The 14,475-nt window shown below is 34.6% G+C and overlaps 1 protein-coding gene across 6 annotated transcripts in view; it reads right to left on the bottom strand.

The window, feature by feature from the left end:
* ZNF438 (zinc finger protein 438) overlaps positions 1–14,475 on the bottom strand; it is a 172,767-nt gene that overhangs the window by 134,985 nt on the left and 23,307 nt on the right. The gene's annotated exons all lie outside the window — the stretch shown is intronic.

The following is a 14,475-nucleotide window of genomic DNA, read 5'->3' as shown; positions in this document are numbered from 1 at the left end:
TAATGGTAGCAGTATAATAAGCCTGGGTTTTCACTTTTAGGTTCTGCCATTATCTTGTGGAGCAGTATGAGATGCATGTGCAGAGAACCCAGCTGCCAATTAACATGTGGTTAAATCTGAAAGACTTTAAGCATAAAGGCATTTCTGGATGGGCTATAACTCATACCTCATTCTCAAAAACAATACCTAAGCCAGTTTCAGGGGGAAAAAAAAAAAGTGCACTCAGGCAGGAATAGCTCGAGACAATTAACTCCTTCAGCCTTGAATGGAGGTGGAAGAAATATTCAATACTGCTGCCCCTGCTTATGACTAGTTCGAAGACCATATTAAGAAAAGCAGATGGAGATGTTTTACATATTACTCTATAAAGAATGACTTTTCATTTAGATCAAATGAATGCTCTTTAAACTTCTCCCTCTCAATTCTAATTACAATTTATCTTCTTTACACAAAGTTAAGTGACAGCTGTTATTTTGATGGCTCTATTAGCAGAAGAAATTCACAATTAAATGATGTCAGCTTTCTATCAGTGTCAGGAGATACATCAAATAGAAAACTCAGTTAATTCCCCCTTTTTTTTCTTACTGATTTAGAGAGTAATTCAATAAAACAATATGCATACAAATGTACTGTTAGGCTAATAACATACAGAAATTTTATATATTTGCAATAACAGCATAAAGGAAGCAAGTGAGAAGAAAGTTGTATTAGAGTAAGGATATAACACCAGATGGGAACTCAAATCCACAGAAATATAAGAGAATGAAAAATAGGCTGATATTGCTAACTCTATAAATACATATTTGTTCTCCTTTCTTCTCTCAGCTTCTTTAAAAGAGACATAGGATTATATAAAGTAAAAATTATAACAATATATTGTTGGGTTTATATATATATAAACATATATATATATACATAGAATACATATATATACATAGAAGATGTATAATAATAGTAGGAAAAAGTGGGGAGAGAGAAAAATGGAGCTATACAGGAGAAATGTTTATTTTACTGAGTATAAGTAAAAATGAGAAGTAGATTCTTCTAAGTTAAAATGTATATTGTAAAACCTAGAGCAAACACTAAGAGAATAATTCAAGATGTATAATTTAAAAATGATTAAAGGACTCAAAATACCACACTGGAAGATATTCACTTATTTCAAAAGAATTCACTTAATTTAAAAGAATTCAAGAGAACAAAGGCATGAGACCTACAGAAAACAAAAAGCAAAACAGCAGATGTAAATCCAACCATATCAATAATATTAATTGTGAATGGATTAAACAACCTAGTCAAAAAGCAGAAATTATCAGATTGTATTTTTAAACATCCAATGACAGTTGACCCTTGAACAACATGGTTTGAACTGAACAAGTCCACTTAACATGTGGATTTTTTTTCAATAAATACACTATAGTACTGTAAAAATCTTCCTTATGATTTTCTTAACAACCAACATTTTCTTTTCTCTAGCTTACTTTATTGGAATATATACCAAATAATATACAACATATGTCTGTAACATACAAAATATGTCTGTTATGTTACTGGTAAAGGTTTTTGGTCAACAATAGGTTAAGTTCTTTGGAGTCAAAAGTTTTATGTGTTGGATGCCTGGGTGGCTCAGTTGGTTACAGGTCCGACTCTTGATTTTAGCTCAGGTCATGGCCTCACTGTCCACAGGATCGAGTCCCACATAGGGCTCTGTGCTGACAGCATGGAGTCTGCTTGGGTTTCTCTCTCTCTCTCTCTCTCTCTCTCTCTCTCTCTCAAAATAAATAATAAAAAATTATTTTAAAAAGTTTTATGTAAATTATCAACTGTGCAGAGAGTCAGCACCACAACCCCCGTGTCATTCAAGGGTAAAACTGTATACACAATATGCTGTCTACAGGAGACACATTTTATGTTCAATGATACAAATAGGTTGAAAGTAAATGGAAAAAAAAAGACACACTATGCAAAGAAGAACCATGAGAATCAGAAAAAACAAACTTTAAAACAACAACAAAAGAACTGAAGGAATAAACAATTCAAAAATGAAATTGGAAGATGTCATATCCCCTTTCAATATTAGATGAACAACCAAGAAGAAAATACACAAGGAAATAAAAGATTTGAAAAAAAACTATAGGTCAACTAGACCTAAAAGACATCTATATGATACTCCACCCAAGAATACAATACACATTTTTCTCAAGTGCACATGAAACATTCTCTAAGGTAGACTGTATTCAAGGCCATGTACCAGCCTCAATAATTTAAAGTGATTAAAATCATGCAGACTGTTCCATGACCACAATAGGATGCAATTAGAAATCAGTAACAGAAGGAAATTCTAGACAAATATGTGGAAATAAAACAATACACTGCTAAATAACCAATAAGTCAAAAAAAAAATCATAAAGGAATTGGAAAACTCCCTGACATGAATGAAAACAAAAACACAACATGCCAAAACCTATGGGATACAGCTAAAGAAAGCAGTGCTTAAAGTAAAATTTATCATTGTAAATACTTATGTTAAAAAAGAAGATCTCAAATGAATAACCTAAATTTCCATCTTAAGAACTGAGAAAAAGAAGAGTACACAGAAAAGCAAGAAGTAAGGGAATAATAAAGATTGAAGTGCAAAAAAAAAAAAATGCAATAAAGAATAAAAAAACAAAAAAGAAAATCAATGCAAACAAGTTGTTTCTTTGAAAAGATCAACAAAATTGACAAATCTTTAGCTAGAGTGACTGAGAAAAAATAAAGGTACACACAAATTACCAGAATCAGGAATGAACAAAAGAACATTACTATTGCCTTCCAGAAATAAAAGTTATTATAAAGGAATATTATTAATAACTGTACATCAACCAATTGAGTACTTGGATGAAAAGAACAAATTATTATTTTTTTTTTAATGTTTATTTTTGACAGACAGGAGAGACAGAGCATGAGCAGGGGAGGGGCAGAGAGAGAGACAGAGACACAGAATCTGAAGCAGGTTCCAGGCTCTGAGGTGTCAGCACCTCTCTCAGCACAGAGCCCGACGCGGGGCTTGAACTCATGAGCCGTGAGATCATGACCTGAGCAGAAGTTGGACGCCTAACCGACTGAGCCACCCAGGTGCCCCAAAAAGAACAAATTCTTAAAAAAACAACTACAACTGACAGAGAAAACATACAAACTCTGAATAGGCCTGTAACAAATACAGATTGAGTTAGTAATTAAAATACTTCCAACAAATATAAGTACAGACCCAGAGGGCTTCACTGGTAATTCTACCAAACCTTTAAATGAGAATACCAATCTTTAAAGAAGTCTTCCAAAACAAACCAACCAAACATATACATGAGGAGAGAACACTTCCACAAGGCCAGTATTACTTGATACCAAAACTAGACAAAGACATAAGAAAACTATAGACCAACATTCTTTATGAATATAGATGCAAAATCCTCAACAAAATACTAGCAAAGCAAATCCAGCAATATGTAAAAATGATTAAAACCACAACCAAGTAAGATTTACCCTAGGAATGCCAGGTTGGTTCAATACCCACCGACCAAGAAACCCAATCAATAATATATTAACTAAATTAACTAATACTACATTAATGAAATTTTTAAAAAATACATGATAATATCAATAAATACAAAAAGAGTATTTGCCAAAATCCAACACTCTCTTATCACAAAAAGCATTCAACAACCAGGAATAGAAAGGAACTTCCTCAACCAGACAAAAGACATCTATAAAAACTCACAGCCAACATCATACTTAATAATGAAAGACTGAATGTGTCCCTCCTACAATTAGAAACAAGAGAATTGTGTCCTATTTCTTACCATTTCTACCTAACAGTTCACTGCAAGTTCTAACCAATACAACTAAGCAAGAAAAAAACAAAAACAAACAAACAAAAAAAGATCCAGATTGGAAAGAAGTATAACTATCTCTATTCGTAGATGACAGAGTTTTGTGTGAAGAAAATCCTAAGGAATCTACTTTAAAAAAAGTTTTTAGAATAACCATGCTCAGCAAGGTTGCAGGATACAAGAATATACCAAGAAATTCTTTTTTTTCTATACAACCACAATAACCAACCCAAAATTGAAATGATAAACTTAAGAAAGCAATTCCATTGAGAAGGAAGATTAAAATATGGAAGATTTTAATTGAGAAGATTAAAACACTTTAGAATGTATTTAACAAAAATAGTATAAGACTTGCACAGTGGAAACTACAAAATACTGTTCAAAGAAATTAAAGACAACTTAAATGGAAAAACATGCCATGTTGATGAACTGTTAAGACTCAATATTGTTAGGATGTCAATACTCCCATATTGGTCTACATATCTGGCACAATTCCCATTACAATCCAAGATGTCTTTTCTCCAAAAATTGACAAACTTTTACTAAAATTCATATGGATATGCAAGGGACCTAGAAGAGCCAAACAATCTTAAAAAAGAAAAAGAAAGTTGGAAGACTCACATAACCCGATTTCAAAACTTACTATATAGTTACAGTAATCAACACAGCATGGTACTGGCATAGACATTTCTCCCAAGAAGATTTACAAACATCTAATAAACATATGAGAAGATGCTCAACATCATTAACCACTGGGAAAATGCAAGTAAAAATCACAATACATTTTTAATCAATTTGATATTCAATGAGACACGACTTCATGCCTATAATCAAAAATAGAAATAACAAGTACTGATGAAGATGTGGAGAAATTAGAATCCTCTCCATTGCTGGTGGAAATGAAAAATGGTACAGTCAATTAGAAAAACATTTTGGCAGTTCCTCAAAAGTCTAAAAGATAGAGTACCATTTGACCCTGCAATTCCCACTACTAAGTAAGTACTCAAGGGAAATGAAAACGTACACCCACTCAAAAACTTGAACATAAATATCATAGCAGCATTAATCATAATAGCCAAACAAAATGTGGCATATCCATTCAATGGAATAGTATCCAACAATAAAAATTAAATTATTAATAATAATTTAATATTAATTAAAATATTAATATATGTTACATCATGAATGAACCTCAACACACTATACTAAGTGAAAGACCACATACAGTAAGATTCAACTTACATGAAAAACCAGAATAAGCAAATGTATAGACTGAAAGTAGATTATGGTTGTCAGGCTGGGTTGATTGGAAGAACAGGGATAGGCAGTGACTGCCAACAGATATAGTCTTCTTTTAGGAGGTGATGGAAATGTCTTAAACCTAGATTGTAGCAATGGTTGTATAATACTGTGACTACACTAAAACCACCTAATTGTATACTTTAAATGGGTTAATTTAATGACCTGGAAATTGTATTGCAATTAAAATGTTCTTATTTTAGTTGAAACCAAACTATAGTGCCTAAGGAAGCTAATTAACTCCACAAATAATTTTTTAAAAACTTAAGTGATTATTATGAATATTCAGATAATGATCACTTAAGAGAGAAGAGAGGATTGTGACTGACACAGGACACATGGAAGAGTTTTAAGGATGATGGACAAAGTTCTATTTCCTGACCTGGGTGTTATCAGCATTGCAATCATTCAGTAAACCATGTATTTTATAACGTTTCTTATAGCATATGTTTTATTTTATAATAAAAACACATTTTTAAGGGTCATATTTGGATTTTTTTAAATATAATTTATTGTCAAATTGGCTTCCATACAACACCCACTGCTCACCGCAACAAGTGCCTTCCTCAATGCCCATCACCCATTTCCCCCTCTTCCCCACCCCCCCATCAACCCAGTTTGTTCTCTGTATTTAAGAGTCTTTTATGGTTTGCCTCCCTCCCTTTCTGTTTGTAACTATTTTTTCCCCCTTCCCTCCCCCATGGCCTTAAGTTTCTCAAGATCCACATATGAGTGAAAACATATGATATCTGTCTTTCTCTGACTTGTTTCACTTCGCATAATACTTTCCAGTTCCATCCACATTGCTGGAGGATTTCATTTTTTTCTCATTGTGGATTTTTAAAAAATAGGAATTTGAGATTATATCCTAATCATCTGACTAAACTATTTGCTAAGACAATAATGAAAATATCCTCTATCTGTATACATTTATTGAGCATTTGAAATGTGGCTAGCATGACTGAGGAACTGAATTAAAAAAAAAGTTTTTATTGAAGTATACTTGACATACATGTTATATTAGTTTCAGGCATACAACAGTGATTGTCAAATGTATGCATTATACAGTGTTCCCCATGCCTAAGTGTAGTTATCATCTGTCACTATACATTATTACAATGTTATTGACTACATTCTCTATGCTGTGCTTTTCATCTTTATGACATTTATTTTATAAATGTAGTTTTATACTTTTTAATCCCTTTAGCCTATTTTATCCATTCCCCTCTGGCAACCACCAGTTTTGTTCCCTGTATTTACGAGTCTGTTTCTGGGTTTTTGCTTGTCTGTTTTGTTTTTTAGATTCCACATGTAAGTGAAATGATAGGGTATTGGTCTTTGACTTATTTCACTTAACATAGTACTACCTCTAAGTCCATCCATATTGTTACAAGTGGCAAGATCTATCATTCATTTTTATCGATCAGTAATATTCCACTGTGTATACACTACCTCTTCTTTAACCATTCATATACTGGTTTTCCATATCTTGGCTATTATAAATAATGTTGCAATAAACATAGGGGTGCACATATCTTTTCAAATTAGTGTTTTTGTCTTTGGGTAAATACCTAGTAGTGAAATTACTGGATAGTATTTCTATTTTTAGTTTTTTTAGGAACCTCCATAATGTTTTCCACAGTGGTTGTACCAATCTACATTCCCACCAAAAGTGCACAAGAGCTCCCCTTTCTCCACATCCTCGCCAACTCTTATTATTTCTTGTCTTTTTGATACTAGCCATTCTGACGGGTGTGAGGCAATACTTCATCGTGGTTCTGATTTGCATTTTCCTAATGATTACTGATGCTGAACATCTTTTCATGTGTCTGTTGACCATCTGTATGTCTTCTCTAGGAAAATGTCTATTCAGGTCCTCTGCCCATTTTTAATCAGATTACTTGGGCAATTTCTGCATTGAATTATCTAAGTTCTTTATATATTTTGGATATTAACCTCTTAGAAATATCGTTTGCAAATATCTTCTCCCATTCAGTAGGCTGCCTTTTCATTTTCTTGATAGTTTTCTTTGCTGTACAAAAGCTTTTTTGGTGTAATCTCATTTAGTCTTTTTTTTTTTTTTTTTTTTTTTGCTTTTGTTTCCCTTGCCTCAGGCAACACACCCATAAATATGTTGTGAAGGCCATGAAGTCCAAGAGATTACTGCCTATACTTCCTATGCTTTCCTTTAGGACTTTTATGGTTTCAGTTCTCACATTTAAATCATTAATCATTTCGAGTTTATCTTTGTGTATTGTTTAAGAGTGGTCCTGTTTCATTCTTTTACATGTAGCTATCCAGTTTTACCAATACCATTTGTTGAAGAGATTGTTTTTTCCCCATTGCATATTCTTGCCTCTTTTGTCATAGATTAATTGACCATATAAGCTTGGTTTCTTTCTAGGCTTTCTATCCTGTTCCAGTGTGTGTGTGTGTGTGTGTGTGTGTGTGTGTGTGTGTGTGTGAGAGAGAGAGAGATACTGTTTTGGTTACTACAGCTTTGTAGTATATCTTGAAATCTAGGATCTTGGTATCTCTAGCTTTGTGCTTTCTCAAGATTTTTTTTGGCTATTTGAGGTCTTTTGCGGTTCTATACAAATTTTGGGATTTTTTTTGGTAATTATATAGTTTATTGATGTGTTCACTGTCTTACCTCATCCATTATGGTATAATTTCCCTGAAGGCAAGAAGTAAATCTGTTTTAATCACTATTATATACCCCCACCACCACACTAATGTATTCCTTAGCACTTACAAAATCTCAAAGAATCATTAAAAATATCAGCAGTACATAACTAAGAAAAAAATTGTAATTATATGAGCTGGAAATTTTATAATTGTTCTAGTTCTATGAAAAATATAGTTGGTATTTTGAAAGGAAGTGCATTGAGTCTGTAGATTGTTTTGGGTACTATGGACATTTTAACAATATCAATTCTACCCATGAGTATGGTATATCTTTCCATTTGTTTGAGTCATCTTCAATTTCTTTTTTCAACGTCTTATAGTTTTCAGAATATAGGTCTTTCACCTCTTATGTTAAATTTATTCCTACGTATTTTTTTGGCACAACTGTAAATGGGATTTTCTTAATATCTTTTTCTGCTAGTTTGGTATTAGTGTATAGAAATGCAACAGATTTCTATATATTAATTTGTATCATGCAACTTTACTGAATTCATTTATTAGTTCTAATAGTTTTTTGGGGTTTTCTATATATGAGTATCATGTCACTCTTAAGTAGTGAAGTTTTATTTCTTCCTTACCAATCTGGATGCCTTTTATTTTTTTTTCTTGTCTGACTGCTGCAGCTATGACTTCCAGTATATGTTGAATAAAAGTGGTAACAGAAGACATCCTTGTCTTATTCCTGATCTTACAGGAAAAGCTTTTAGTTTTTGCAACTGAGATAATGTTAGCTGTGGGTGTGGGTTTGTCATATATGATCTTTATCATGGTGAAGTATGTTCCCTCTAAACCCACTTTGTGAAGACTTTTATCATGAATGGATGTTGAATGTTGCCAAATGCTTTTTCTATATCTATTGAGATGGTCATGTAGTTTTTACCCTTCCTCTTGTTAATGTGATGAACCATGTTGACTGACTTGCAGATACTGAACTCTCCTTGTACCCCTAGAATAAATTCCATGTGATCGCTGTGAATGATTCTTTTAATATATTGTTGAACTTAGTTTGCTAATATTTTGTTGAGGATTTTTGCAACTATGTTCATCAGGTATTCCTGGCCTATAGTTTTCTTTTTTTGTAGCATCTTTGTCTGGTTTTGGTATCAGGGTAATGCTGTCCTCATAAAATTAACTTGGAAGTTTTCCTTCTTCTATTTCTTGAAATAGCTTAGGAAGAATCAGTATTAACTCTTTTTAAATGTTTGGTAGAACTCAACTGTGAATCTACCTGGTCCTGGGCTCTTGTTTGTTGGTAGATTTTTTGCTACCAATTCAATTTATTACTAGTAATCAGTCTGTTCAATTTTTCTATTTTTTTCCTGATTCAGTTTTGGAAGATCATATGCTTCTAGGAAGTCACCTGTTTCTTCTGTTATCCAACTTGTTGGCATAAAATTCTTCATAGTAGCCTATTATAATCCTTTATATTCCATGATGTCATGACCTTCATACAGTGTCAGTTGTTATTTTTCCTCTTGCATTTCTTATTTGAGTCCTCTCTTTTTTTCTTGACAAGTCTGGCTAAAGGTTTATCAATTTTATTTATCTTTTCAAAGAATCACTCTTGGTTTCATGGGTCTTTTCTATTTTTTTAGCCTCTATTTCATTTATTTCTGTTCTGATCCTTATTATCGCCCTCTTCTACTAACTTTGGGTTTGTTTGTTCTTTTTTCAAAGCCCTTGGTGTAAGGTTAGATTGCTTATTTGAGATTTTTCTTATTTCTTGATCTATAACTGTATCACTACAAACTTTCCTCTCAGAACTGCTTTTAGTGCATCCCAAAGATTTTGAACTGCTATGCTTCCATCTTCATTTGTCTATATGTATTTTTTCATTTTGTCTTTGATTCTTCGTTGACCCACTGTTGTGTAGTAGCATGCTGTTTAGCCTCCATGTGTTTGTGTGATTTTCCAGTTTCCTTCTTGTAATCAATTTCTAGTTCTACACTGCTGTGATTGAAAAAAATATGCTTGATATGCTTTCAGTCTTCTTAAACTTGAGACTTATTCTGTGGCCTAACAAATGATCTATCCCAGAGAATGTTCCATGTACACTTGAATGTGTATCCTGGTGTTTTGGGATGGGATGTTCTGGATATATATGTTAAGTTCATCTGGTCTAATATGCCACTCAAAGTCACTTTCTTCTTTTTAAATTTTTTTTTCAACGTTTTATTTATTTTTGGGACAGAGAGAGACGGAGCATGAACGGGGGAGGGGCAGAGAGAGAGGGAGACACAGAATTGGAAGCAGGCTCCAGGCTCTGAGCCATCAGCCCAGAGCCCGACGCGGGGCTCGAACTCACGGACCGCGAGATCGTGACCTGGCTGAAGTCGGACGCTTAACCGACTGCGCCACCCAGGCGCCCCTCAAAGTCACTGGTTCTATCCTATGTCTATACTGTCCAATTATTGAGCACCTGAAATGTGGCTAGCATGATTAAGGAACTGAATTGTTAATTTAATTCTAACTAGTTTAAATTCAAATATAAATAATCATATGTGGCTGATGGCTACCACATGGACAATGCAAGCTTAGAGCATACAACTACTATGAAATTTTTGGCAGATATATATTTTCAAAAATAGTGGATAAATAAGCTAACCTTTAAAACATTGAAAATAAAATCTATATGTAACAGAGATGGCAGCTTTATAATAACCATCACTTTTTAAAATGTGCATAGAATTCTCAACAAGCAATGAAATAGGGAGTGTGTATATATATGTGTGTGTGTGTGTGTGTGTGTGTGTGTGTGTGTGTATACACACACACACTCCCTATTTATATATATATACATATATATATACATACACACATATATAATATACATATCATATATATATACACATGCATATATGTGTAGATATATATATCAGAAAATTTTGCAATCAGTTGTGCTTATCCCACTTGGCAGAGTTCTTAATATGCCCAAAAACTTAACAGCAGCCCTATTTCCAGATTTCACCCTAACTCTCCAGGAAATAAAAAAGGTAACCTAATTTGAACATCACTCATGTGGTTTCTACAACCTATCACCAACCCCTATAAATTCTCTAAGAACCATAAATTCCACCCAGCATCCTGAACAAATCCAACTATATATAAAGTCTAAGGTGTTTCTGTCACCCTCCTGTTTGTTTCCGAGTCCTAAGTTTTTCAGATTTGATTTTATGACCAGTTTCTATCAGTAAAAATGATCCTTAATATTCATTTGACAAACATTTCTTATTATGTTAGGTGCTATATTAGGAAACAGATGAAAAGTACAATCTTTGTCCTCATAGAAATTATAGCCTAGAGGGAGCAAGTACCCAATAAACCTGCAGAACTGAATAGTGTTTCAGTACTAAATGAGTACCATTTATATACCTCTATGGTTGTACAGAAAGGAACGCCTAATCTCCAGGAATAGAAAAGGAAAGGGACCAGGGAAGTGAGGCAATAGCAGAGGCATCCTTGGGCTAAGTCTTGGAAGATAAGCAAGACCTACCAAAGCAGTGAAGGGGGAAGGAGAAATGTTTCAGGCAAAGAGAAAACATGCAAAGGCTCAAAAGCCCAAGAGAAGAATTAAGTCAAGCTCAATACTGAAGTACAGTAAAGAAGAGGGGAGAAAAAGCAAACACTAGACAGGTGGGTAGACATAATCCTGAAGCTCTTTGCTTGCATGGCGTGGAGTCTGGATTTTATCTGGAGGGTTTAACAGCCCAAAGAATTCTGAGCTCAGGAATAATATGATCAGACTTGCATTAAAAAAAAAACAACCACTCTGCAACAGTATGAAGTATAAATAAGAGAAAATATGCAATTGGATATATGACAAGCACTTTAGAGATCATTCCAGTAGCATAAGTGAAAAGAAATGAGTGTTCAAACTAATGCAGAGACAATAGGGATGGAGACAAAAATGATGTACTTGAAGGACATTTAGAGTAGGACACATGAATTGACTATATATGGGGGTAAGGAAGAATAAAAAACCAGGATGAGTTCCAGATTTCTTACTTGACAAAAAAAGACACTGGTATTCATCAATAAAACAGAGATTACAGGAAGAACAAGAAGGGCAGGTTTGAGAGGTAATTTTGAGTTTTGAAAGTCGGGAAAAAGGTAGTAGTTAGTAAAATCAATAATATCAAAAGTAAGCTCAAATGTACAAGCCCCAGCTCAGACTTACTGAATTAGAAACTCTAGAGATGGAGCCCAGTCAACTATGTTTTTAATCACCCTCTACATGATTCTGGTGTGTGCTAACCCTACAGAACCAATGGTCTTGCCAAACACTACCAGTAATCGGGTGAAGAATCAGGCAATCAGGTGGGCACTGATGATGACAGAAGGGAAAGGAAAGGTTAAGCAGAATCCAGATTACAGTAAATTTAAGGACTACACTGTAGGAAGAGAAATGGAGACAGCACATGTAGATTCTTTCAATATAGCTTTAAAAGAATGAGAAGAGACACAGGTGATTTAAAAAAGGATGAACAGTGGGGTGCCTGGGTGGCTCAATCAGTTAAGCCACCAACTTCGACTTCGGCCTAGGTCATGATCTCACGGTCTGTGGGTTTGAGCCCACATCGGGCTCTGTGCTGACATCTTGGAACCTGGAGCCTGCTTCTGATTCCGTGTATCCCTCCCTCTCTGTCCCTCCCCTGCTTGTGCGCGCTCTCTCTCTCTCTCAAAAATAAATAAATGTTAAAAAAAAAAAAAAAGGATTAACAGAATAAAGTCCTCTAAAAGGTAGAAAAAGATTCAGAGCCCAGGCAGAAGGAACTGGCCTTGGAAGGTATGGCAGGCACCAGTGGGTGTCTTCCAGGTCCACTCTCCTTCCTGGACAACAGAATCTTAATTTAGTTCTTCTCTGGGAAGTCAGGAGGGCCACGAATCCTGACTAGTCTAAGCCAATCACAGGACTTCTATATCTCTTGCCACGTACCAGTTTAGAAATGGGCTATATGATGTAAATTCAACTAGTGAAGTCTGCTGAGAGGTTTCTGGAAAAGTGTTTTTTCACTCTTAAAAAAGACATAAAAAAGATGCTATGGCATGAATTTTTGTGCCTCCCTCCACCCTGACAAAATTCACAGATTAAAGCCCTAATCCCCACTGTGATGGTATTTGGGAGGTAATACCATTAGTGTTCTTATAAATGAGAAAGAGACTAGAGAGCACTCTCCCTCTGCCATGTGAGGAAACAGCATAAAGGTGGTGGTCTTCAAGCCAGAAAGAGGCCCTCACCAAGAATGTTCAGGCAACTTGATCTTGGACTTCCCAGACTCCAGAACAAAGCAAAATAAATGTTTGTGGTTTGAGCCACCCAGTCTTTGGTATTTTCTACAACAGCCTAAACTAAGACAAGAGACACCTTCCTTTCTTACAATCTTGGGTTCTTTTATACGAGGACATAAAGCTTGGAACTAAAGCTGCCTGTCATCTTCAGACCAGAAGGAGACAAGCCTGAGGACAAAGGCTAACTCATCTAAGATGTTTAGAAAAGAAAGACAGAAAGATCCTGAGAGCCTCATGACAGCAGTTAGCTGCTACATGAACCAACTATAACACCATCTTTCTTCCAAATTTCTAGTTATATGAGATCATAAAATTAACTTAATATTTTCAGTTTCAATTGGGTCTTCTGTCACTTGCCAGCTGAAAGCATTCTGATACTGAAAGACATTTTCACTCAGATGGATGTGAATAAAATTAACTTTGCCTATTGGAGACATGGGAATTTGAGGGACTTCCAGACTAAAGTTTCATTTATTAAACAAAATGAAGCTCATATAGATCTATTTTATAAAGGGACAGGCCTTAACAGCTCTATTCTGCTTTAAAATATCTAGTATTTCTCACAATAACAATAGTTAGCCACGAAGAAGATGATGGTGATAACCTCATGATTATTAACGTATTTTTAAAAGCTAGGTATTTAAGCCTTGTTTTGTTTACCTTCTGCATTCCCTTTGACTTCAGCAGTGAAATCATACCAATGTCTTTTACTTTCTGTTTGTAACAATTTTCCGACTTTCTTGGTATATAACATCATACCACAATATAGTTTACAGAGGAAACCTTTAACTTGAAAGAACAAACACTCTGAAAAGCAAACAGTGTATTAAAAGGTTTCTATTTTTATTTCCATACCTTTTCTAAATCTGTTCAAGAAAAGAAAACATTTCAACTACATCTGTGGAAAATCAACACTGTGGCCATGTAGATAAACACTAGAGAAAGTGCAATTTGAACACAAATAACAAAAAGCCCTAGAACTGTATGTGTATCCAAGCAGTCCCCAAATGGTGAAAAATAAAATTGAAAGTTAAATTGTAAGACAGTTTTTGAAGCCCAAAACATTTTTCCTATAGAAACAATGTTACTATGAGTCATTCCGGTCCTGGGCCAGTCCATAAAACCCTTATAAAACCATACGCATAAGACTATTGTTTGAACTACACCCAGGCAGAATAATACTTTTTCCTTTAGAAAATATATCATTTTCTCCCTCCACCCTCTACCTAGTCCCAGGAGAAAGGGCCTAGCCATGGACTCTGTTCACCTCTCCAACCTCATCTTTCACTACTCCCCACACCACATGCTCTGTGGGTCAGCCCCACTGCCC

The sequence above is a fragment of the Herpailurus yagouaroundi genome, unplaced genomic scaffold, assembly GCF_014898765.1.
Source record: "Herpailurus yagouaroundi ecotype Mexico unplaced genomic scaffold, PumYag 203, whole genome shotgun sequence".
Lineage (NCBI taxonomy): Eukaryota > Metazoa > Chordata > Mammalia > Carnivora > Felidae > Herpailurus > Herpailurus yagouaroundi.
The sequence above is the reverse complement of the archived record's forward strand: the minus strand, read 5'-3'. Positions and strand labels throughout refer to the sequence as shown.